Source organism: Culex pipiens, chromosome 1 (assembly GCF_016801865.2).
Source record: "Culex pipiens pallens isolate TS chromosome 1, TS_CPP_V2, whole genome shotgun sequence".
Classification (NCBI taxonomy): domain Eukaryota; kingdom Metazoa; phylum Arthropoda; class Insecta; order Diptera; family Culicidae; genus Culex; species Culex pipiens.
In genome coordinates, this window is record NC_068937.1 from 27905419 (window position 1) to 27931740 (window position 26322).

Below are 26322 nucleotides of genomic sequence, written 5' to 3' on the forward strand. Positions count from 1 at the left end.
GATATTTGAGATATTTGAGACATTTTAGACATTTGAGACATTTTAAACATTTTATTCATTTGGGATATTTGAGACATTTGGACATTTGAGACATTTGAGACATTTGAGACATTCGAGATATACGAGACATTTTAGACATTTTAGACATTTGAGATACGTGAGACATTTGAAACATTTTAGACATTTGAGACATTTGAGACATTTGAGATATTTGAGACATTTGAGACATTTTAGACATTTGAGATATGTGAGACATTTGAAACATTTTAGACATTTGAGACATTTGAGACATTTGAGATATTTGAGACATTTGAAACATTTTAGACATGTGAGACATTTGAGACATTTGAGACATTTGAGAAATTTGAGACATTTGAGACAATTAAGACATTTGAAACATTTGAGACATTTGAGACATTTGAGACATTTGAGACATTTGAGACATTTGAGACATTTGAGACATTTGAGACATTTGAGACATTTGAGACATTTGAGACATTTGAGACATTTGAGACATTTGAGACATTTGAGACATTTGAGACATTTGAGACATTTGAGACATTTGAGACATTTGAGACATTTGAGACATTTGAGACACTATCCCACCAAAAAATTCCAATCGCGCTTCACCGCATTAAAGGATCGCCGACGACTGTCCGCGGGAAGCTTTATATGCACCCTTCTTGACCCAAATCTTCGCGGCAAACGGGGCATTTTTCGGGGCAACTCAAATGGCTCCCAGCGACAGGACATAATTCGCTGCGCGGCGCGGAACGAATGCGCAACCTTAATGTTTTCGAACGGGGAACAATTTCATGCTCTAATCACACACACACACACACACACACACACACACACACACACACACCGTGCGAGTTGGGATTGTTTGTTTTTGTCTGTTTTAACGCCGAATTAAGGCAGCATCCCATTGAGTGACTGCCAAAACCAACAAGAAACGAACCCCTTCCGAAGTATTTCGGAAATTGCATTGCGGAGAGGAGGTTAACCCTCGAGTGGTCAAGTTTGGTGAAATTTGGTCAAATGTGACCTAATTGGTTTGAGTCTTTGCTAGGTTATTAGAAGTATAGGTGTCTTAGCTATAATTTTGATCAACTTCAACGTAATTAGCAAATTTCTGAAATACTTTTAGTGAAGACACCCACCTTAAGCATGATTTAACATTGCCGAGACACAAACCGAGAGCGTTTTGTACTACTTTTTGCGTAAATTTTATATAATTTCTGGTCAAATTGACCAGTGAGGGTTAACTCATCAAGCCCCCGGTGGTGCCGAGCTGCAGTTGATGCAAAAGTTGCACCGTTTGCTTTCCTCCGTCGACGTCGTGGTGGCCATCATCGCCCGAGTTGCTGGCAAAATTCTCTCTGGGTGGCTTTTTTTGGGCCTCTTTTGGCCATTTTTCAACAATTTCGCATCGGGCCTGTGGTAAAGGCGAGCGAAGTGCATACAACATTGAGGGAAGAAGAAGAGGGGGAAAAAACGGCAAAACTTCCAAACTTAACAAGATAATTACTCACTTTAGCGATGGGAAAATGATCGGGGTGGCCAATCACGCGGGACCTCCACGGAACTGCGTTTGGACCTCCACGGTGTGTTGGGCTTGACCCCGGGGTGACCTGGGCGAGTACTTGTCCAGTGCACTGGGAGATTGGATTAATTTTATTTGAACTGTGTTATTGAGAAATTGAGAAATTGATTACAATACGAGAGAAAAGTATTTCACAATTAAAGCATCACATTTAAACTTTTCAACTATTCAACTTTTTCAACTTTTTCAACTTTTTCAACTTTTTCAACTTTTCCAACTTTTTCAACTTTTTCAACTTTTTCAACTTTTTCAACTTTTTCAACTTTTTCAACTTTTTCAACTTTTTCAACTTTTTCAACTTTTTCAACTTTTTCAACTTTTTCAACTTTTTCAACTTTTTCAACTTTTTCAACTTTTTCAACTTTTTCAACTTTTTCAACATTTTTAACTTTTTCAACTTTTTCAACTTTTTCACCTTTTTCAACTTTTTCAACTTTTTCAACTTTTTCAACTTTTTCAACTTTTTCAACTTTTTCAACTTTTTCAACTTTTTCAACTTTTTCAACTTTTTCAAATATTCAACTTTTTTAACTTTTTCAACTTTTTCAAATATTCAACTTTTTTAACTTTTTCAACTTTTTCAACTTTTTCAACTTTTTCAACTTTTTCAACTTTTTCAACTTTTTCAACTTTTTCAACTTTTTCAACTTTTTCAACTTTTTCAACTTTTTCAATTTTTTCAACTTTTTCAACTTTTTCAACTTTTTCAACTTTTTCAACTTTTTCAACTTTTTCAACTTTTTCAACTTTTTCAACTTTTTCAACTTTTTCAACTTTTTCAACTTTTTCAACTTTTTCAACTTTTTCAACTTTTTCAACTTTTTCAACTTTTTCAACTTTTTCAACTTTTTCAACTTTTTCAACTTTTTCAACTTTTTCAACTTTTTCAACTTTTTCAACTTTTTCAACTTTTTTAACTTTTTCAACTTTTTCAACTTTTTCAACTTTTTCAACTTTTTCAACTTTTTCACCTTTTTCAACTTTTTCAACTTTTTCAACTTTTTCAACATTTTCAACTTTTTCACCTTTTTCAACTTTTTCAACTTTTTCAACTTTTTCAACTTTTTCAACTTTTTCAACTTTTTCAACTTTTTCAACTTTTTCAACTTTTTCAACTTTTTCAACTTTTTCAACTTTTTCAACTTTTTCAACTTTTTCAACTTTTTCAACTTTTTCAACTTTTTCAACTTTTTCAACTTTTTCAACTTTTTCAACTTTTTCAACTTTTTCAACTTTTTCAACTTTTTCAACTTTTTCAACTTTTTCAACTTTTTCAACTTTTTCAACTTTTTCAACTTTTTCAACTTTTTCAACTTTTTCAACTTTTTCAACTTTTTCAACTTTTTCAACTTTTTCAACTTTTTCAACTTTTTCAACTTTTTCAACTTTTTCAACTTTTTCAACTTTTTCAACTTTTTCAACTTTTTCAACTTTTTCAACTTTTTCAACTTTTTCAACTTTTTCAACTTTTTCAACTTTTTCAACTTTTTCAACTTTTTCAACTTTTTCAACTTTTTCAACTTTTTCAACTTTTTCAACTTTTTCAACTTTTTCAACTTTTTCAACTTTTTCAACTTTTTCAACTTTTTCAATTTTTTCAACTTTTTCAACTTTTTCAACTTTTTCAACTTTTTCAACTTTTTCAACTTTTTCAACTTTTTCAACCTTTTTAATCGTTGATTTTTTTAATTTTGATTTTTTAAATAATTTGTAATTTGAGAAATTGATAGATTAGACAAATAAAGAAATTGAAGAATTAAGAAAATGCGATATAAAAAAATGGTATTAAGAAAATTGAAATATTGATAAATTGGAAAAATTAGGAAATCGAGAAATGAGGAATTGAGAATCAAGGAGTGGGAAAAGTGATAAATTAGGAATTTAAGAAAAGACAAGCAATCTTGCTAAGCTTCAAACTTAGTCTAGACACTTACAAAACAAGAAACTAAATGCAAAAATTCAAACTAATCAAAACCGTTTGAAATGCATTTCATCTCAAATCTCACCGACAGCATTTTTAGAAAGCAAGCAAAAGTAAAAGTGTCAAAAGTGACACTGAAAGGCAACAAAACAAAGCAAAAAAACGCGCTCACTAAATCCAAAAACCCCGCGCTCGATGACAACTCGCTAATGGAATATTAATCAATACGCTAATGTTGTCAAATCTGAGTTGCCGCCTGCTCTCGGAGGCTGTGAAAGATATTCCGTTTTCGTTCAGCCTTTAAAAAAGCTGCTGAATTTGGCCGGTTTCTTATTTATGGAGGAAGAAATTAAGCCCGTCGGCCAATGGGTCGAAATTAGATCATGGGAGATAAATCTGACCGCGTGTGAGTAAATGCGCGCACGTCCGACATGGTCGATTTCATTGATTAATTCCGATTGGATTTGGCCGGCTGTTGTGCTAAAAGTGGAGCACACGGGTTGACTTAATGAGCGCAAGTGGAGGAGGTGCGCTGGAAAGACAGTTTGAGTCGTGAAATCGTAGTGTGAGGATTTTTAAGTCTTAAATATTTTACATTTTCAACTACTTTTTGATGAAATTTACAATAGAAATGGGTTGCGTTGCGGAACCCTTCCCTAACACGGATGGGAACTTCAAAATCCTCAAAGCAAACCTACATTTAAATCGGTACAGCAGAAATAATTTTCTTTAGTAGCTTTGGAGTTAGTCTTCCAGCAGAGGTCCGTGTTGATTCCATGATTGATTAGCGACCATCATCTTTTTTATTTGTTTTCGATTGTGGTCAATCGCTAGTAGTTTTGTTTTGTTTGCCTTATTGATCCTTTTTCCAGTCATGTTTTTCTTTATTCTTTTATTAACCCATCGGACCTAAGTGGTCTACATGGTTTGGTTTGGCTCGAAGCCTTTTTAAAAACAAAATACAATTACAGTCAAGTTTTTCTTTATCGATCCTTCTGTACATAGTAGTCGTAGGTAAACATTGAAATATGTACCTCAATTTGTATGGGGTAAAACGATGCTGGAAGGATAAAAAACTTCTTTCAAAATGCAGTTTATTTTTTTTTTTTTTTGCAATGTGTGATCCGAATATACGATTAATAAACTGATCACAAACTTACCATGTCTTCGGCGAATCAAGAACACAATTTTAAACGTTTTTTCTTACGTTTTGGCTTACTTCCCTGAGTATTTTATCGGCCCACAAACAAAAGCAACTTCATCGAACTGTCAAACGGAGGAAAAAGGTGTGAAAGCAGAAGAGATAAATTAGTGGGCGCCAGTTGAACTGAGAAGTGAGAGTTTTTACCGAAAAAAAGTGTAAAATGTGGTGAATTAACCGGAAATGTGAACTGGGATGGCCAGCGGGACCGTCCCCAACGGATTTAAGAAAAGTTTAGCTGAGGTATCGTTTCAGCTATCCCGTTTAGTTTTTTTGTTTGTTTTGTTGTGTTCGGATTGTTTAAAAATTGCTACTAAAGCTACTATTTACAGTTAAAATACCATCGAAACTACTTTTTTCAAGCAGAAAAGGAAAAAATAACAGCTACTATTACCATCGGAAAAAAAAACATTAAACTCTAAGAAAATAAACAACAATTCCAGTAAGTATCAGAAGATAGCGACTATTCAAAGTGATTATATTACAAAGTCGTCCTCCCTCTCAACCGACGACGATCTGATTCAGCCGGCAAGAGATGTTCGGCCACGTACCAACTAACACTTCGCAGAAAGTATGATTGGCGCCCGACTGATGGAAGGAAAGATGACTCCCCACACCCAAAAGGACAGAACTATACCAGCGGATCGTGATCTTTTATAGTCTAAAGTTGCCGTAGGTGATACCGGCTTTTTCTGGTGTACAACAAAAATCAAAGCGATTCAAAATTAAAATCGTTAGATTTGGATAAAAACTTAGCCTTCGAGATTTTATCTACGGTGTCGATACTTGTTTAGATTTTCCAATTTGGCGTTACATTCCAGGTACTTGAATCTTACGTCCCGAGCAGAGATGATGTCTGCAACACAACATGCCGTGGTATACTATTTAAGTTAACGGATGGCCCCTGGAATATTGAGTCTCGAGTGTTGCCCTAATGAGGTAATTACCCTCAGGGTGTTTTGTTATCTTTCGGAATGGCTGCTCCTGCTGGAATAGGAGCATAGCTAAAAACTTATTTTGCTTTTTGAAAAGATCTATCGGACTAAGGATCTGTTGTCTATTTTGGTCAATCCTAGTAGTTTTCTTTACATTTGGAAGTTTTTTTCCTTCGAAGTTCTTCTTTATCGATCCTTTAGTATATAGTAGTCGTTGTTTCGCCAGATTCGGCGGATGTTTTCGGCGGCTTGCACCTGAAATATAACAGAGAAATAACATTTTTTAACGCCAATCATTAGCAGCAACATTTAACAGTTATTTTATCTTCACACAATAGACGTTTGCTGTTCTACCCGGGTCCTTGACTCCTCGAGCCACCCTGGTCGTAGCTGGGTGTATCCCATTTGGCATAAAGCCATTTGGCATAATGCCGTTTGGCATAATGGACGTTTGGCATAACGGTCATTTGGCATAATGGCCATTTGGCATAATGGTCATTTGGCATAATGATGTTGAAATTTCAAAATAAAGTTAATATTTGAATTGCTTTAAGAAGACCATATTTGATTGTGATGACTGCCGGCGAAAGCTGTTTTTTTCTTTCTTTAAGAATTTTTTTTTTGATTTAAAAACTGCTGGCTATGAGTGCCCAGAACTTGTAACGTTTGTTCAAAACGTTGCTCCACATGCTGAATATTGTTCCCAGGCCTATTTTTAGCCATTGAGCCCTAGATTGAGCCAAATATGTTCGACATTTATAAAGGTTAATATTTCCTTTAAAAAAAGGGACACTTTCTAGGCTTGCGACAACTGCACAGAAAAAAAGTTGAATTTTTGAAGGTTGTAAATTTGGTTGGTTGAATATTATTTGTTTTTTGAGTAAAATTACCTAAAAAAAATTGGGATCCTGATGCATATTTATCAGAAACTGATGAATATTAACCAATTTCTGATGTAAAATTAATCTTTTTTTTTTGTTGACACAAGGACAAGGACGGAGGACCCCGTGGCGCGGTGGTTAGCGGCTTCGGCTGCCGATCCCTCATGTGCGCTAAAGGGCCCGGGTTCGATTCCCGCCCATCTCCTCTGGGTGTTCTGTGTTTGTCCCGTTAGTTAGTAAATTCAGTCTGAAAAGACGATATGATGTCTATTATTATTATTAAAAAAAATCTGTCACCATTTCCTGATGAATATTACCATCATTTATTCTCTGTGTGCTAAAATAAGTTGAATTTTCCTTCTAAAACTGATTTTTTTTTTCGTTAAACAGGGGAAAATGCGCTTCAGCTGTGGTCACAACTCCTGCAAGTTTTCCTTCTTTTTTAAAAAATATTCACCCATATCAGAAGTCAAGAGAGTTTTCCCTTCTTTAAAGAAGGGAAAATTCAACTCATGTTAGTAGTTATCTCAAGTCAAAGAAAGTTTTCACTTCTTTAAAGAAAGGTAAATTCAACTTGTGTCAGCAGTTATCACAAGTCAAGAAAATTTTCCCTTCTTTAATGGAGAGAAAATTCAAACATATAGGGATAATTCAACTCGTGTTAGTAGTTATCACAAGTAAAGAGAATTTTCCATTTTTTAAAGAAGAAAAAAAAACTCACTGACTTGTGATGACTACTGACACAAGTTGAATTTACCTTTTTTTAAAGAAGTGAAAACTTTCTTTGACTTGAGATAACTACCAACATGAGTTGAATTTTCCCTTCTTTAAAGAAGGGGAAACTCTTTGACTGCTGATATAGGTGAATATTTTTAACCCTCTAACGCCCATGGTTACTCCAGAGCACCTCTAACTTTTGTCTTCAAAATTAAATTTCTCTGCAACCATGCATTTTTTCATCCTAGTTCAACCTGCGTTAGTTTATATAGAATGTTAGCTTATAACCAATAAAATTTCATCCAATTTGGTCAAACCAGTTACAAGTAATGGTGATAAACGTAAAAAATCTCAATTTTGCTCTGGGCGCGAAGGGGTTAAAGGAAAGGAAAACTCGCTTGAGTTGTGACCACAGCTGAAGCGCATCATCCCCTTTTTAATGAAGAAAATTCAACTTTAGAAGGAAAATTCAACTTTTATCAGCAGTTGTCACAAGTCTAGAAAGTGTCCCTTTCTTTAAAGGATAAAGGGGAAATATACCCTTTCTAATCAAACACCTATCTTCGTCATATGGAGAGTTTGATGCTCGATTAAAGCTCCAAAAATACTATTTAGGCTATAAACTTACCAGCAACAGCACCGCCTCAAGTAAGCACGCAAATTCATGCCATTTACTGGCCAAAAAGATCAAATTTAATGCACTTTTGATCATAATTTCTATTTTGCGAGACCATTTCTCATCATGTTGGTGGCACACACATCCACACGCAAGATGAGTGGTTAACTGCTTAACGAAAGTCGCCATCAATATCTTTTCACTTGCGCTAACGATTTCAAAGCGCTTAAGATATGAAATTGCATCCAACTACCGACAACATGTTCTTTTGACCGTTACTTAGTCACTCACTTGAAAAATAATCCCGAAACATGTAAATAATTAGCAAGCGCCATCAAAAAAACAAACGCGCTAAGTCTTTTGACGTTTCATTTTTGACTATCCATTCTAATCGAAGGCTGAAGAAAACCGAGCGAGAAGCGAAGGCAAATAAAGAACAAAGGGTGGCCACCAACACCACCAGCAGCGCTTGTGGTGTTGCCAGGAAACTTTCTCTATAAATGCTACTTTTCGTGAGTGTTCGCTTAAAATTTCATCAATTTTGGCAGCACGAAGCAGACCCAAACGAGCGTTGGAAGAAAAAAAGAACTAAGCTGAAAATACAAAAATGGGCGTGGCCCAATGCACACAACTGATTAGAATGCGTTTTTGAAATATTTTTTTAAAATGCTTGTAAAAGGAATAGCATAACTTTTAATAAAAGTGAAAATAAACAGAAATGTTCACAAAAAGTTGCTCTACTCGTTGGTGTACTTGGTTTTACTGAATTTTCAAGGAACACTCCAGATTATCCAGCATCATTCTAACAAGACCGCTTATTAGGCTTAAAATGGGTTTATTTCCCCTATAAACCTTGAGTCAGCAGTTGAGAGTTCAAAAAAAATGACCCGCAGCTTTTTTGGGTTAGATTCAAAGCTGAAGACGGTGAATTGATATGTTTCTACGTATCCAGGTTTTTAAGCGAAAATGGCGTTCGAAAGGTGAACGCCCGAAATGTCAAAATCACGCAGTAACACCAACATTGAGCATGAGCATGAGCATGAGCATGGTTGACTGCCAATGAGCTGCTACTCCGTTATTGACAGATCAGCTGAAGTTAAACAATGAATCAAAAATGATCAGTGGGAGCCAACCATCCGTTCACTGTTTAACCTCTGAAGATCCCGACTTTATTAGTCAATACCGGCGCCCTCCCAAGAAGCCTGCAGTTCAACGAAAGGGAGGAATGTTAGTCCGATAGTTGAAGTTGCAGACTCATCAACCACACAGTTTTTCACTATATACTTGTTGATACCGCTTGAGACCGTTGAATCCACAGCATCTCCTTCAAGCATCACGTGATTAATATTTTTTTGGGTTAGTAGGATAAGGTATTGGCTTTTCGATGCCTCCCGAGCTACGACGCTATGGGGAGGACTTTCATAACAGACCCGTCGGCGAGCCTTCAGAGCAACGATGCTATAGGAAGGTCTTTCTGGTTAACACACAAAATCACTCACACACAGTTATTTTGCTCCACTATTAACTCGACGATCCAAATTTTCAGTGCGTCTTTCGATCATTATATAGAAATGGCTTTTTCACCGCAAACAAATTAGTTTGAACACAATCCACCCGACGCCGTGCCTTCCGATCAACGATGATATAGGAAGGGATTTGAAAATCACAAAACAATAAATTAAGACACACACAATTCACGACCAAAGGCACACAAAAAAAAAATCACTTTTCACTCCGAATATTTTTTACACCACCTTTACAAATTATGCACTAACCCCATACGAATAGCGATACAAAAGCACACAAAAAAATTAACCTGAAAAATCACGACTTCGCGTCCCCACTTCCAGCGCACCAATGATGCTATTATTCAATTACCACAGTCACTCACCCCATACGAATAGCGACACAAAAGCACACCAAAAAAATTAACCTGAAAAATCACGATTTCGCGTCCCCACTTCCAGCGCACCAATGATGCTATTATTCAATTACCACAATCACTCAAAATCACGCAGTAACACCAACATTACGAAAAAAGTGTACCATGGCATGACAGCCACATTTTTTTTTTCTAATGTTGGTGCTACTGCGCGATTTTGACATTTCGGACGATCATCATTTGAACGCCATCTTCGCTTAAAAACCTCGATATGACTAAGTGGAATGCTTTCAATTCAAATAAAAATCTCACTTTTGTGTATATTCGAATGGAAGTAGCGCCACTTGCTGATAAAATAAATATTCACCTTGTAATATTAATGAGTATGTGACAAAATGGGTGAATTTTGCGGGATTTTCAGGGCATGATAACCTGGATGTACTAAGCCCGAATCCCAAATATGAGCTTGATTGGTTGTGACAGGACCTGGCACTTTGACTTCAAATACTAAATGGGATTTAAACCCGTATTATCAGTGCGTTTTGGTTTTGAGTGTTGAGTCCCTTAATGATTTTTGAATTTTTCATCAACCTCACGAGCTCATAGTTCTTGTTACAGGGAACACCCAGGAACAACCAGGGAACCGAAGAGCGCGAAAAGATTCGTCAAATATTAAATAAAAATGTTACAGAATTTTCTTCTTTAAGCTCTTCTGGCAGCACTTGCTGCTACTGCGGAAGAGATTGAGGCAGCCCACAGAGAATTTTGGCTCGAGCTTCGACTCGATTCAGGCTCGATCTCAAGCCAGATCGACTCGAGGCTCGAGCCAAAATTCTCAGTGGGCAAGCAAGCTGCCAGAAGAGCTTGAAGAAATAGTTGAAATTTTCAGCGGTGGTGTTATAAATTCTGTAACATTCAAAAAATTGCATCGTTTTCTAAATGTCAAGCTTTAAGCGGTGTACGCACATCGGAAGGAACCGGTCAAGAAAAATTTCAAATGGGCAGCAGCAGCAGCGAAAGCAAGCCAGAGAGGGTGAAGAAAAGCCCCAAGAAAACGCTCCCTCTCCTTTGTTCTGCTGTTCGTAAAGCTGTTTCTTGACCCCTTTCCTTCCGATCTCCATACTAGCCTTTAAAATTTACAAAAACTGCTGTCCTCATTCAAACTGTAGTGCCGATTGATCCCAGTCTATGGAAATGAATAATTTTGAAAATTTAATATCATTATGCCAAACATCCATTACACAGCGTAACAAAATATTTTTTTTTATTTTTTGGCAGCACGAAAAAAAATGCTCCTCTAGGGATCGGCTTCCCGAACAAAATGCAACCTGGCGCATATTTTTATTGTTATCCTAACTCGAGATATTCAATGCAGAAGTTTTGCATATGAATCACCCCCCGTCGGAAAATATTTTTTATTTTGTTTTCTCTGTAACTTTTGATCAATTAGGTCTTTTTGGACGCTTCCGGTGTCATTCGACGGTAAATTGTTAGAAAAACTCAAGATTTGGTCCCATTGGCCGGTTCCCGTAACCGGTTCCGGAGGAAATCCGGAATATTGGCCAAAACTGTGCAAAAACTTCAAAATTTTGAAGTTTTTTGCTCTTAATGCGAAGTGAACGCACTATAGCATGAAACAATCCATACAAACTAAAAAAAATTTGGTCCCAGCATGTTTGAAGGTGTTTAATTGAAAAGGTGGCCATTGAGAACCGGTTCCGGTGAATCCGGATCCGGAAACTCCGGAAAAAATTAAGCAATATTTTCACAATTCCAATGTGTCAGACAGATATAAATAAAAGTGTTGTTGAAGCATTCTTTGCTACTTCATATTCATATTACCACAAAAACATGGCCAAGTGGCCAACGGGAACCTGCTCTGAATGTTCCGGATCAGGGAACCTGTGGAAATTATATATTTTTTATTAATGTTATGAAGCAGTTTTTATTAAGACATTTTCAATGTATCTGGAAAAAATCTGAATTGATTCAAAATCAAAATCAGAAATGTGGCCAAGTGGCCAACGGGAACCCGTTCTGAATATTCCGGATCAGGGAACCAGTGGTCACTTGAAATGTGTATTAATTTAAAATAGCATAATTTAATTAGGAAATTTTCTAGTTTTCTACAAAAATCAGAATTAATTAAAATCAGAATCAGAAATATGCCCAGGTAACCAACAGGAACCCGTTTTAAATGTTCTGGATTAGGGAACCAGTGAACATTTGAAGTTTTTATCAAGTTTTCAAAAAACATATTTAGATTAATGAAATTTAAAAATTCCTGTAAAAATTAGGAACATATTCGATATCAGAATTAGAAATATTGCCAAGTGGCCTACGGGAACTCGTTCTGAATGTTTCGGATCATGTTACCAGAGGAAATTTGAATTTTTAATTAATTTTAAAAATGCATATTTTAATTAATGAAATTTTTAAATCCCTGGAAAATCTGAATGTATTTAGAATAAGAAATAAAAATGATGCCAAGTGGCCGACTGTTCCGGATCAGCGAGCCAGTGGTCACTTGGCATATTTTAATTTAGAAATTTTCTAGATTTCTAGAAAAATCTGAATTTATTTGAAATCAGAATTGAAAATGTTGTCAAGTGGCCAACGAGAATCTGTTCTGAATGATCCGGATCAGGGAACCAGAAATCACATAAAAAGTTTATTAATTAAATAAAAAACATTTGTTTAATTAAGAATATTTCTAAATCTAAAAAAAAAATCTAAATTTATTTTAAATCATACTTAAAAATTTTGCCAAGTGGCCAACGTGAACCTGTTCTGACTGGTCACAATTTTTATTAATTTAAAAAATATATATTTATTTTACTGATTTGTTTTAAAGTTTTGGAAAAAATCACAGTTTATTTAAAATCAGATTTAGTAAAATTGCCAAGTGGCCAACGGAAACCCATTCTGAATGTTCCGGTTCAGGGAACCAGTGGTTACTTGAAATGTTTATTAATTAAAAAAAGCATATTTTAATAAGGAAATTTTCTAGTTTTCTAGAAAAATCTGAATTTATTCAAAATCAGAATCAGAAATGTGGCCAGGTGACCAACAGGAACCCGCTTTAAATAATCCGGATTAGAGAACCAGTGAACATTTGAAATTTTTATCATGTTTTCAAAAACATATTTTGATTAATAAAATTTTAAAATTCCTGTAAAAATTAGAATATATTTAAAATTAGAAATCAAAATGTTGCCAAGTGGCCAACTGTTCTGGATCAGGGAACCAGTGTTCACTTGACTTTTTGTTTTGTTTATTTTATAAAGCATATTTCAATTATGAAATTTTCTAGATTTCTTGGAAAATCTAAATTTATTTGAAATCAGAATTGAAAATGTTGTCAAGTGGCCAACGAGAACCTTTTCTGACTAGTCACAATTTTTATTATTTAAAAAAAAATATATTTATTTTACAGATTTTTTTAAAAATTTTGGAAAAAATCACAATTTATTTGAAAACAGAATCAGAAATGTTTCCAAGTGGCCAATGGAAACCCATTTTCAATGTTCCGGATCAGGGAACCAGTAGTCACTTGAAATGTTTATTGATTTAAAAAAAAAGCATAATTTAATTAGGAAATTTTCTAGTTTTCTAGAAATAGCAGAATTAATTCAAAATAAGAATCAGAAATGTGGCCAGGTGACTAACAAAAACCCGTATTAAATGTTCTGGATTAGGGAACCAGTCCCAGAACATTTGATTTTTTTAATTAATTTTAATAAAGCATATTTAATTTTTATTTAAATTGCTGGAAAATCTGAATTTATTTAAAATTAGAAATATAAATGTTGTCAAGTGGCCATCGAGAACCTGTTCTGACTGGTCACAATTTTTATTAATTTAAAAAAAAAATACTGATTTTTGGAAAAAAATCACAATTTATTTGAAATCAGAATCAGAAATGTGGCCAGGTGACCAACAGGAACCCGTTTTAAATCTTCTGGATTAGGGAACCAGTGAACATCTGAAATTACTATCAAGTTTTCAAAAAACATATTTTGATTAATGAAATTTTAAAATTCCTGTTAAATATCAGAACATCTTCGAAATGAGAATTAAAAATGTTGCCAAGTAGCCAACAAGATCCTGTTCTGACTGGTCACAATGTTTATTAATTTATTATAAAGAATTACTTTCAAGTTATTAAGAAAAATATTTTCAAGAATTACGCGAATTTGTTTTTTTTCCATTGATTGCAATGAAAATTTCTCATTAATAGATTTTTTTTCTGAAAATGTTTATATTTTCTTAATACGAACCGTCGAAAAATTTAGATGAAGATTATGTAGAGATTATTTTTTAAATGTATGGTTGAGAATTTCTCAAATAAAATTATTACTACACTTAACTCATTTCTTAATATGTCCGCCTCTGAATATGTAATTTCTTTTGAGTTTTGAGTAATGTTTTTTTCAAAATTTAAACATTTTTGGCGAAAAATAAAAAGATCAGAACATTCAAAAATTAATGCTTCATTATTCAAAATTCAAATTTCATCAATTCGAAACTTTTTTTTATATTTTAATAGTTTTTCTAAACAATTTTTTAAAATTCAGATTATTTCATTCATATTATTAAAATTCAGATTATTTCCAAAATCGTAATTAAAATAATCCAAAATTTCTAAATTCAGAATTTTAAAAATCTCCAAAAAACTTAAAAATCAAAAATTCAAAATTTAATGAAAAATTCAAATTAAAAAAAAAATCAAAATTAAAAAAACAATATTTGAAAACTAAAAAATATAAAATTTAAAACAATTTTGCAAACAAAAAAAAAACAAAAATCTCAAAATTCGCAAAAAAAATTTCTTAAATTCTTGAATTCTTAAATTCTTAAATTCTTAAATTCTTAAATTCTTAAATTCTTAAATTCTTAAATTCTTAAATTCTTAAATTCTTAAATTCTTAAATTCTTAAATTCTTAAATTCTTAAATTCTTAAATTCTTAAATTCTTAAATTCTTAAATTCTTAAATTCTTAAATTCTTAAATTCTTAAATTCTTAAATTCTTAAATTCTTAAATTCTTAAATTCTTAAATTCTTAAATTCTTAAATTCTTAAATTCTTAAATTCTTAAATTCTTAAATTCTTAAATTCTTAAATTCTTAAATTCTTAAATTCTTAAATTCTTAAATTCTTAAATTCTTAAATTCTTAAATTCTTAAATTCTTAAATTCTTAAATTCTTAAATTCTTAAATTCTTAAATTCTTAAATTCTTAAATTCTTAAATTCTTAAATTCTTAAATTCTTAAATTCTTAAATTCTTAAATTCTTAAATTCTTAAATTCTTAAATTCTTAAATTCTTAAATTCTTAAATTCTTAAATTCTTAAATTCTTAAATTCTTAAATTCTTAAATTCTTAAATTCTTAAATTCTTAAATTCTTAAATTCTTAAATTCTTAAATTCTTAAATTCTTAAATTCTTAAATTCTTAAATTCTTAAATTCTTAAATTCTTAAATTCTTAAATTCTTAAATTCTTAAATTCTTAAATTCTTAAATTCTTAAATTCTTAAATTCTTAAATTCTTAAATTCTTAAATTCTTAAATTCTTAAATTCTTAAATTCTTAAATTCTTAAATTCTTAAATTCTTAAATTCTTAAATTCTTAAATTCTTAAATTCTTAAATTCTTAAATTCTTAAATTCTTAAATTCTTAAATTCTTAAATTCTTAAATTCTTAAATTCTTAAATTCTTAAATTCTTAAATTCTTAAATTCTTAAATTCTTAAATTCTTAAATTCTTAAATTCTTAAATTCTTAAATTCTTAAATTCTTAAATTCTTAAATTCTTAAATTCTTAAATTCTTAAATTCTTAAATTCTTAAATTCTTAAATTCTTAAATTCTTAAATTCTTAAATTCTTAAATTCTTAAATTCTTAAATTCTTAAATTCTTAAATTCTTAAATTCTTAAATTCTTAAATTCTTAAATTCTTAAATTCTTAAATTCTTAAATTCTTAAATTCTTAAATTCTTAAATTCTTAAATTCTTAAATTCTTAAATTCTTAAATTCTTAAATTCTTAAATTCTTAAATTCTTAAATTCTTAAATTCTTAAATTCTTAAATTCTTAAATTCTTAAATTCTTAAATTCTTAAATTCTTAAATTCTTAAATTCTTAAATTCTTAAATTCTTAAATTCTTAAATTCTTAAATTCTTAAATTCTTAAATTCTTAAATTCTTAAATTCTTAAATTCTTAAATTCTTAAATTCTTAAATTCTTAAATTCTTAAATTCTTAAATTCTTAAATTCTTAAATTCTTAAATTCTTAAATTCTTAAATTCTTAAATTCTTAAATTCTTAAATTCTTAAATTCTTAAATTCTTAAATTCTTAAATTCTTAAATTCTTAAATTCTTAAATTCTTAAATTCTTAAATTCTTAAATTCTTAAATTCTTAAATTCTTAAATTCTTAAATTCTTAAATTCTTAAATTCTTAAATTCTTAAATTCTTAAATTCTTAAATTCTTAAATTCTTAAATTCTTAAATTCTTAAATTCTTAAATTCTTAAATTCTTAAATTCTTAAATTCTTAAATTCTTAAATTCTTAAATTCTTAAATTCTTAAATTCTTAAATTCTTAAATTCTTAAATTCTTAAATTCTTAAATTCTTAAATTCTTAAATTCTTAAATTCTTAAATTCTTAAATTCTTAAATTCTTAAATTCTTAAATTCTTAAATTCTTAAATTCTTAAATTCTTAAATTCTTAAATTCTTAAATTCTTAAATTCTTAAATTCTTAAATTCTTAAATTCTTAAATTCTTAAATTCTTAAATTCTTAAATTCTTAAATTCTTAAATTCTTAAATTCTTAAATTCTTAAATTCTTAAATTCTTAAATTCTTAAATTCTTAAATTCTTAAATTCTTAAATTCTTAAATTCTTAAATTCTTAAATTCTTAAATTCTTAAATTCTTAAATTCTTAAATTCTTAAATTCTTAAATTCTTAAATTCTTAAATTCTTAAATTCTTAAATTCTTAAATTCTTAAATTCTTAAATTCTTAAATTCTTAAATTCTTAAATTCTTAAATTCTTAAATTCTTAAATTCTTAAATTCTTAAATTCTTAAATTCTTAAATTCTTAAATTCTTAAATTCTTAAATTCTTAAATTCTTAAATTCTTAAATTCTTAAATTCTTAAATTCTTAAATTCTTAAATTCTTAAATTCTTAAATTCTTAAATTCTTAAATTCTTAAATTCTTAAATTCTTAAATTCTTAAATTCTTAAATTCTTAAATTCTTAAATTCTTAAATTCTTAAATTCTTAAATTCTTAAATTCTTAAATTCTTAAATTCTTAAATTCTTAAATTCTTAAATTCTTAAATTCTTAAATTCTTAAATTCTTAAATTCTTAAATTCTTAAATTCTTAAATTCTTAAATTCTTAAATTCTTAAATTCTTAAATTCTTAAATTCTTAAATTCTTAAATTCTTAAATTCTTAAATTCTTAAATTCTTAAATTCTTAAATTCTTAAATTCTTAAATTCTTAAATTCTTAAATTCTTGAATTCTTAAATTCTTGAATTCTTAAATTCTTAAATTCTTAAATTCTTAAATTCTTAAATTCTTAAATTCATAAATTCATAAATTCTTAAATTCTTAAATTCTTAAATTCTTAAATTCTTAAATTCTTAAATTCTTAAATTCTTAAATTCTTAAATTCTTAAATTCTTAAATTCTTAAATTCTTAAATTCTTAAATTCTTAAATTCTTAAATTCTTAAATTCTTAAATTCTTAAATTCTTAAATTCTTAAATTCTTAAATTCTTAAATTCTTAAATTCTTAAATTCTTAAATTCTTAAATTCTTAAATTCTTAAATTCTTAAATTCTTAAATTCTTAAATTCTTAAATTCTTAAATTCTTAAATTCTTAAATTCTTAAATTCTTAAATTCTTAAATTCTTAAATTCTTAAATTCTTAAATTCTTAAATTCTTAAATTCTTAAATTCTTAAATTCTTAAATTCTTAAATTCTTAAATTCTTAAATTCTTAAATTCTTAAATTCTTAAATTCTTAAATTCTTAAATTCTTAAATTCTTAAATTCTTAAATTCTTAAATTCTTAAATTCTTAAATTCTTAAATTCTTAAATTCTTAAATTCTTAAATTCTTAAATTCTTAAATTCTTAAATTCTTAAATTCTTAAATTCTTAAATTCTTAAATTCTTAAATTCTTAAATTCTTAAATTCTTAAATTCTTAAATTCTTAAATTCTTAAATTCTTAAATTCTTAAATTCTTAAATTCTTAAATTCTTAAATTCTTAAATTCTTAAATTCTTAAATTCTTAAATTCTTAAATTCTTAAATTCTTAAATTCTTAAATTCTTAAATTCTTAAATTCTTAAATTCTTAAATTCTTAAATTCTTAAATTCTTAAATTCTTAAATTCTTAAATTCTTAAATTCTTAAATTCTTAAATTCTTAAATTCTTAAATTCTTAAATTCTTAAATTCTTAAATTCTTAAATTCTTAAATTCTTAAATTCTTAAATTCTTAAATTCTTAAATTCTTAAATTCTTAAATTCTTAAATTCTTAAATTCTTAAATTCTTAAATTCTTAAATTCTTAAATTCTTAAATTCTTAAATTCTTAAAATCTTTAATTTTTGGAAGAAAATATTTCAAATATTGGAAATGAAATTTGTTTCGGAATTATTCGAAATTAAGTGTGGAATATGGAAAACAATCTGTATTAAAATTCATAGATTTTGAATTTTTAGAATTTCGAAATCTAAAATTCAATCATATTCAAATTTTAGTTTTTCGAGCTTATATTTTTAAAGTTAAATTTCATTTATTAGATTTTTAAATTTTGTTTATATTGGTTTATAATTTTCTATTTCGTTTATATTCGTCAAAATTATTGTAGTGTCCCTCTGATTCGCAAAAAAAAATTTTTGGTGACACTTTTCTTGACGTCTCTTTAGGTATTTTTTAAAAGGATTTTTTGCTATCATTCCTTCAAACATAAAACGAGTTTTTTTTTTATCAAATACTTTCTGTATTAGTTTTTTGTTTGGAAATAATGTTTCTTGAATGTTTGTCGCGATTTTTTTATATGGCGTGAATTTCGCACGGATTGAGGTTTCGGTCAGCGCGGATTTGGCGCGGATTTTCTTTCGACTTTCCCGTAACAACCCTGCATGTCCACTGGTTTCTTGATCCGGAACAGTCAGAACGGATTCCCGTTGGCCACTTGGCAACATCTAATTCTGATTTCAAGTAAATTCTGAATTTTTACAGGAATTTTAAAATTTCATTTATCAAAATATGTTTTTGAAAACATGATAAAAATTTCAAATATTCACTGGTTCCCTAATCCAGAACATTTAAAACGGGTTTTTGTTAGTCACCTGGCCACATTTCTGATTCTAATTTTGAATTAATTCTGCTATTTCTAGAAAACTAGAAAATTTCCTAATTGAAATATGCTTTATAAAATAAACAAAACAAAAAGTCAAGTGAACACTGGTTCCCTGATCCGGAACAGTTGGCCACTTGGCAACATTTTGATTTCTAATTTTAAATATATTCTAATTTTTACAGGAATTTTAAAATTTCATTAATCAAAATATGTTTTTGAAAACATGATAAAAATTTCAAATGTTCACTGGTTCTCTAATCCGGATTATTTAAAGCGGGTTCCTGTTGGTCACCTGGCCACATTTCTGATTCTGATTTTGAATAAATTCAGATTTTTCTAGAAAACTAGAAAATTTCCTTATTAAAATATGCTTTTTTTAATTAAGGGACCATCCATAAACCACGTGGACACTTTAGGGGGGGGGGGGGGTAAGCGATTGTCCACGCTCCATACAAAAAATATTTTTTTTATATGGACAATTGTCCACGAAGGGGGGGGGGGGTTGAGATTCCCAAAAAAGTGTCCACGTGGTTTATGGATGGTCCCTAATAAACATTTCAAGTAACCACTGGTTCCCTGAACCGGAACATTCAGAATGGGTTTCCGTTGGCCACTTGGCAATTTTACTAAATCTGATTTTAAATAAACTGTGATTTTTTCCAAAACTTTAAAACAAATCAGTAAAATAAATATATATTTTTTAAATTAATAAAAATTGTGACCAGTCAGAACAGGTTCACGTTGGCCACTTGGCAAAATTTTTAAGTATGATTTAAAATAAATTTAGATTTTTTTTTTAGATTTAGAAATATTCTTAATTAAACAAATGTTTTTTATTTAATTAATAAACTTTTTATGTGATTTCTGGTTCCCTGATCCGGATCATTCAGAACAGATTCTCGTTGGCCACTTGACAACATTTTCAATTCTGATTTCAAATAAATTCAGATTTTTCTAGAAATCTAGAAAATTTCTAAATTAAAATATGCCAAGTGACCACTGGCTCGCTGATCCGGAACAGTCGGCCACTTGGCATCATTTTTATTTCTTATTCTAAATACATTCAGATTTTCCAGGGATTTAAAAATTTCATTAATTAAAATATGCATTTTTAAAATTAATTAAAAATTCAAATTTCCTCTGGTAACATGATCCGAAACATTCAGAACGAGTTCCCGTAGGCCACTTGGCAATATTTCTAATTCTGATATCGAATATGTTCCTAATTTTTACAGGAATTTTTAAATTTCATTAATCTAAATATGTTTTTTGAAAACTTGATAAAAACTTCAAATGTTCACTGGTTCCCTAATCCAGAACATTTAAAACGGGTTCCTGTTGGTTACCTGGGCATATTTCTGATTCTGATTTTAATTAATTCTGATTTTTGTAGAAAACTAGAAAATTTCCTAATTAAATTATGCTATTTTAAATTAATACACATTTCAAGTGACCACTGGTTCCCTGATCCGGAATATTCAGAACGGGTTCCCGTTGGCCACTTGGCCACATTTCTGATTTTGATTTTGAATCAATTCAGATTTTTTCCAGATACATTGAAAATGTCTTAATAAAAACTGCTTCATAACATTAATAAAAAATATATAATTTCCACAGGTTCCCTGATCCGGAACATTCAGAGCAGGTTCCCGTTGGCCACTTGGCCATGTTTTTGTGGTAATATGAATATGAAGTAGCAAAGAATGCTTCAACAACACTTTTATTTATATCTGTCTGACACATTGGAATTGTGAAAATATTGCTTAATTTTTTCCGGAGTTTCCGGATCCGGATTCACCGGAACCGGTTCTCAATGGCCACCTTTTCAATTAAACACCTTCAAACATGCTGGGACCAAATTTTTTTTAGTTTGTATGGATTGTTTCATGCTATAGTGCGTTCACTTCGCATTAAGAGCAAAAAACTTCAAAATTTTGAAGTTTTTGCACAGTTTTGGCCAATATTCCGGATTTCCTCCGGAACCGGTTACGGGAACCGGCCAATGGGACCAAATCTTGAGTTTTTCTAACAATTTACCGTCGAATGACACCGGAAGCGTCCAAAAAGACCTAATTGATCAAAAGTTACAGAGAAAACAAAATAAAAAATATTTTCCGACGGGGGGTGATTCATATGCAAAACTTCTGCATTGAATATCTCGAGTTAGGATAACAATAAAAATATGCGCCAGGTTGCATTTTGTTCGGGAAGCCGATCCCTAGAGGAGCATTTTTTTTCGTGCTGCCAAAAAATAAAAAAAATATTTTGTTACGCTGTGTTATGCCAAACGGCATTATGCCAAATGGCTTTATGCCAAATGGGATACACCCGTCGTAGCCGGCGCCAGTATTGATCAGCCTGATATGGGCCTTTAAAAAGTTGCAAAACGAAGATAGCTCCTAATGATCTTCCGCGGCACCTGGATGTAACTTTTGGAGGTGTACATTTTTAGGTTAGTTTTGGATTTCGGTCTGCTTGGGGGATTCCGTTTTGGATTTTTTTTTAAGGTATTGCGAGGGATAGATTTATAAAGTAAATATTTTAAAGTATCTTTCAATTGAAAAAGTTTATTTGATGTTATTTTTTTCGTTCTGACTCGGATTAAAATTGATGTTGAAAACTCGTACAGAAAACTTTTTACACTCACTTTGTAGACTTTCATATTACTAGTACTTATATTCTAGAACCAGATTCCAAACACGGGTCCTTAACATCTCGACGTGATCCAAGTGGCAAACTTGCACACTCATAATTGCTCTGAGCTAAACTCTTTTTGGTTCGACTATGTCTGTCACACAGGTGAACCCGTCCACCAATCGGGGAGACACCAACCAAAGGCCATATTGGTCTATTGGGATCAATGTGATGTCGCGACTGCATTAAACCACGTCACACACTGTAGCTAGCTAGCGCTAGCACAGCGGGAGAGATAAATGAGGGATAATTACTTTCCGAAAGGAATTCTCGCGGGCAGAACATGTGCCGATGCAGGCTGAACCCCCATTAAACGGGTGATGGTTGTGGCCTGACGAAACCTGGTCGCCGTATTTATTCCACCCCGAAGGCATAGTTTCATGTTTCAGAGCTAGGGTAGAGTCTCCAAAAGTTGAGAAAATTGCAAATAATGACGAGTCATTGGAAGAACTTGCTCGGTTTGTGTCTCTGCAATGTTAAATGAAGCTGCGGGTTTGTGTCTTTGCTAAAATTGGTACAAGAATCGATTTAGTAACAATGAAATTGAAGATTAAAGAGTTCAAGCTCAAGTTTAGCAAAGACACCAACCCTCAGCTTCATTTATCATTCCAACATTCCAGAGACACAAACCAAGTCAGTCAAAATCAGCCAACTTCAAACCCTTCTACCCTAGTGGCAAGCATTTCCAGTCACACACAAGTACCTGCTGGTGGCTCAAATTCCCCCGACGACGACGACGACTCGGACAACTTCTGCGCGACGGTAATTAAGTGCACAATTGATCATGTTTTATAGCAGCAGCTGCAACCTCCCGTCAAGAGTGCTGTTACAGTTTTTGCTGGCAAAAGCTAGGCACCACGTGTAGCTTGAATAAAAATTGGAAAGCATAAAATTATGTGTTTTTTGCGCGAGGCTTCGGTCTTTGGGAGCGGAGATGCGATTGATAGTTTAGTGGCACTTAATCCGCGGTCTACATGATGCTGGGGGCGAACTGCTGCTTGACGTAAATGTCAAGCGGGCGGGCTTCATTTTATTGATAATTATGGTCACGGTTGGAACACGGGGTTTTTTTTACAACTTGGAATTTTGCATTAGATTAATGGGACATGGCATCGTGTGTGACGGGGGTTGCAGATTAATTGCTTCAAGTCTTGGCATGGAAAATGCAATTTGTAGGGAAAATCCATTAATGCCCTCTTCAAAAAATCTCATTACTAATTTCACAAAGTTCGCATTAGTTAAGCATTAGTAAACAGCACTTTCCATTATGAAAATCAAACATGAAATTCTAGGCTAACATTTGCACAAAATGTTTGAAAGCTTCAATCCTCTTTCTCAGTTGTGTGGTGAAATGGTAAGATGCTTTTGCTGGCAATTATTGCATATTGCACTCGGTTAATGAGAGCCACGTAGAATTTCCATCAAGGAAGCGATGCTTTGAGTTGCCAAGATGAGTTTGCTCTTATGATTTGATCTTATTGATGTTTGAATTCATGCATCTTGCTAAAATGTCTGAATTAATGCACCCTCTTTTGAAACTATCATAGATCGATGCTCTCTTATACTAACTAGATAAGAAAACCAGCTTAGTACAAGAGAGTACAAAGGCATCGAGATAATGGCAGAAGCGCACGATATTTACCTACTATTGAATTGATAGAGCAAATATTTTTGCAATCGAAAATAACTTTCTTATTTCACTTATCTATTTTAAATTTAAATTGTATTGGAGCAATTTTTTGGTTGGTACTACTTATCATTAGTAAAACAGTTAAAAAAATTCTTTATGTAAACATTATCAACATGAAAAAAAAAGAAAAATAGAGTTCAATCAATAAAAGCAATACGTTTACAATTTAGCTCAAGCAGTGCAGATTCAAATTCAGCAGGAAAAAACATGGGAAAATATAAAGTTGGACGATGTTAGATTTGCGTTAGGGTGATATCATACCTTTTCCCTGATTATTCTACATTTGCAAATATAGAACTTATTTCTCGAGTTCAATGCAACCTGATGCATAAAAATGGGTCGCGGTAAATGACTTTGTCGAAATCTATTTTAATATTTGTTTTATAGAGCTTTAAAAATCTTCCACTATAACTTGTCTCTTAAATTAAATCCTAAATTGCTTAATCCACAAAAAATCCTTAACAGTTAGATTTTTCCAAAGCATTCTAATCGAGAACATCTACCTTATTTTTTTATCAAATTAAAAGATAACCCTACATTTTAGAACAACTATTTCGAAAATCATGTTTTATACCTAAATATCATAAAAACTAAAACGCTCATATAGTCATCATTTTCATCATATTTTTCTTACTTAAGATGGCTTTTTGGTGTAATAAAAAATTTCCACAGGAAAAAAAAATCGGGGTCCTAAAAACATAACAAAATAACTGTAAATTTCTCGTATTATTGTAAGTCCATATGAAATACAATTCTCTTTCGTGGGATTGAAATTGAAATTATAAAGCGATAAAAATATTTTTGTACGCTTTACTTCATTTAACGAATTAAAATGGCAAATGAAATGGAAAAGTGCTTTATAGAATTTTTGTTCAGTTCTTTTTCTGCAAAAAAAAGCAAATTTTCAACACATAATTTTTTTATGCATATAGATAAGAGGTATCATTTTTTTTAAAATAATCTAAAGTTTCAGGTAGCTTTTTAAAGAAACATCCATGATTTAACCAACCGATTGAATCTCTAGTATCTGAAATTCAGCGACAAAAGGAAAATAAAATTAAAGATTTTTTATAATCATCAACAAAATCTTTAAACATCAAATGTCAAAATCATTTAAGCAATTAATTTGATTTTCAGTGCAATATATGTTATTTTTTTAGGCATTTTTGATTTTTTTTATATTTTCCATATGAAATTTAAAGGAAAAAAATACTTTGAATTGATTCAAAGTTGCACAAATAATATAATTACACCTGTATTGTTTTTGTTTGGCCATTAGAGTGACCTATATTGCATCAGGGTAGTCCAAAAAATTGCAATTTTCGACCACATTTGCCAAAAATTTCAGTATCGTTTGATCAATTTTAGCTGCTTGACAGAAAAGGTCCTACCTGACAGCTCGTCCCAATGGGACCTTAGTTGATTGATCGAAAAAATGTTCCCTAGTAACAATTTTAAACTAGCAGGTTTTAAGGTGGTTCTGAAAACCCTCATACAGCCTTAGTAGGCTTTTATTATCTCCTTAAAACTATAAATGTTACTAGGGTTGTCTTTTCTTTTTCTTTTTGCAATAAAATGAAAAGAAGTGATCAGAAATGGTTTTTAATTGTGTTTTTTTATTGTTGTACATAAAAATTTACGTGGGGCCCTATTTTTGCAATTGAAAGACGCAAAATTTACTATCCAATAAAGAAGTAGCCATCGCCCGTTTTTGGACACATCTGCATTTTTTAATATTTTATGTAACATATTCTAAGAAATCTGGCAAAAAAATCTAAAAACAGGCTCTTTGGTCCAGACACTGTCAGAATGACAATTTAGGATTTCTTGTTTTTTTTCAAATGCTAGGCTATATTTTTGAAACACAAGACTTTTTCATCCTGAAAGCCCAATCACCTTCCATTTCCAACCTGGAGTGCATTAATTTATCAAAGCGGTGCCAAGTTATGTTTTTTTAATTTGTCTATGCAAAAATGTTTCAAATGGCAAGGTTTCGGACAACTCTAAATTTGAACTTAAACAGTGTGGAACTGCTGTACAGTTCTTAATTCTGGCCAAGTACTTGTAAATTGCTCAAAATTTACTTCATTTGGCCTTTTACATAAGGGTGAGTGAGGCTATTTTTCCACGACTTTTTTTTCATTACCCTATTACATTTTTTGCTTTAAAATGTGAAAATTTATTTGAAGTAAATTTCTCAACTTTATGTTTTGGATATTGTTATACGAGCTACCAAATTTTGTTGTTTTGGTGTTAATACACTAAGAGCAAAAGAAGTCAGTTGACTTCTTTTTGGAGATTTTCATTCTTCTTTGCAATCTTTTAATCTCAAATAATATTAAATATTTTTATACATTCATTTATTATGAAATATCTCCATAAAAACTGAAGAAAAAGTTCAACATTATAGGTAAGTCAAGTAAAGAAACAGTTATTTTCATGATTTACCGCTGATTGTCCTTGGAAATAAAAAAAAACAACACTTATTGTGGTAAAACCCAAAAACTGAAAAAAAAAAACTGAAGTTAAGTTCTCTATCAGAAGATGACCACACATTTATTTGAATGCTTTTAAAATTACATATAATTTCGAGCAATCCATTAGTCACTTGAACAGAAAGTTTTTCCCCGAAAACGCTCAGCCAGCCGTGTCCCGATAAATTCTTGCTCGTTTCGCTAGCCCACCACAATTAAAAACTAAATCGTCCTGACCAACCCCGGACATTGTGTCCTGCCAATAATTGCTAGCAAAACAGTTTTATCTCGTCCACAGGCAATCAGC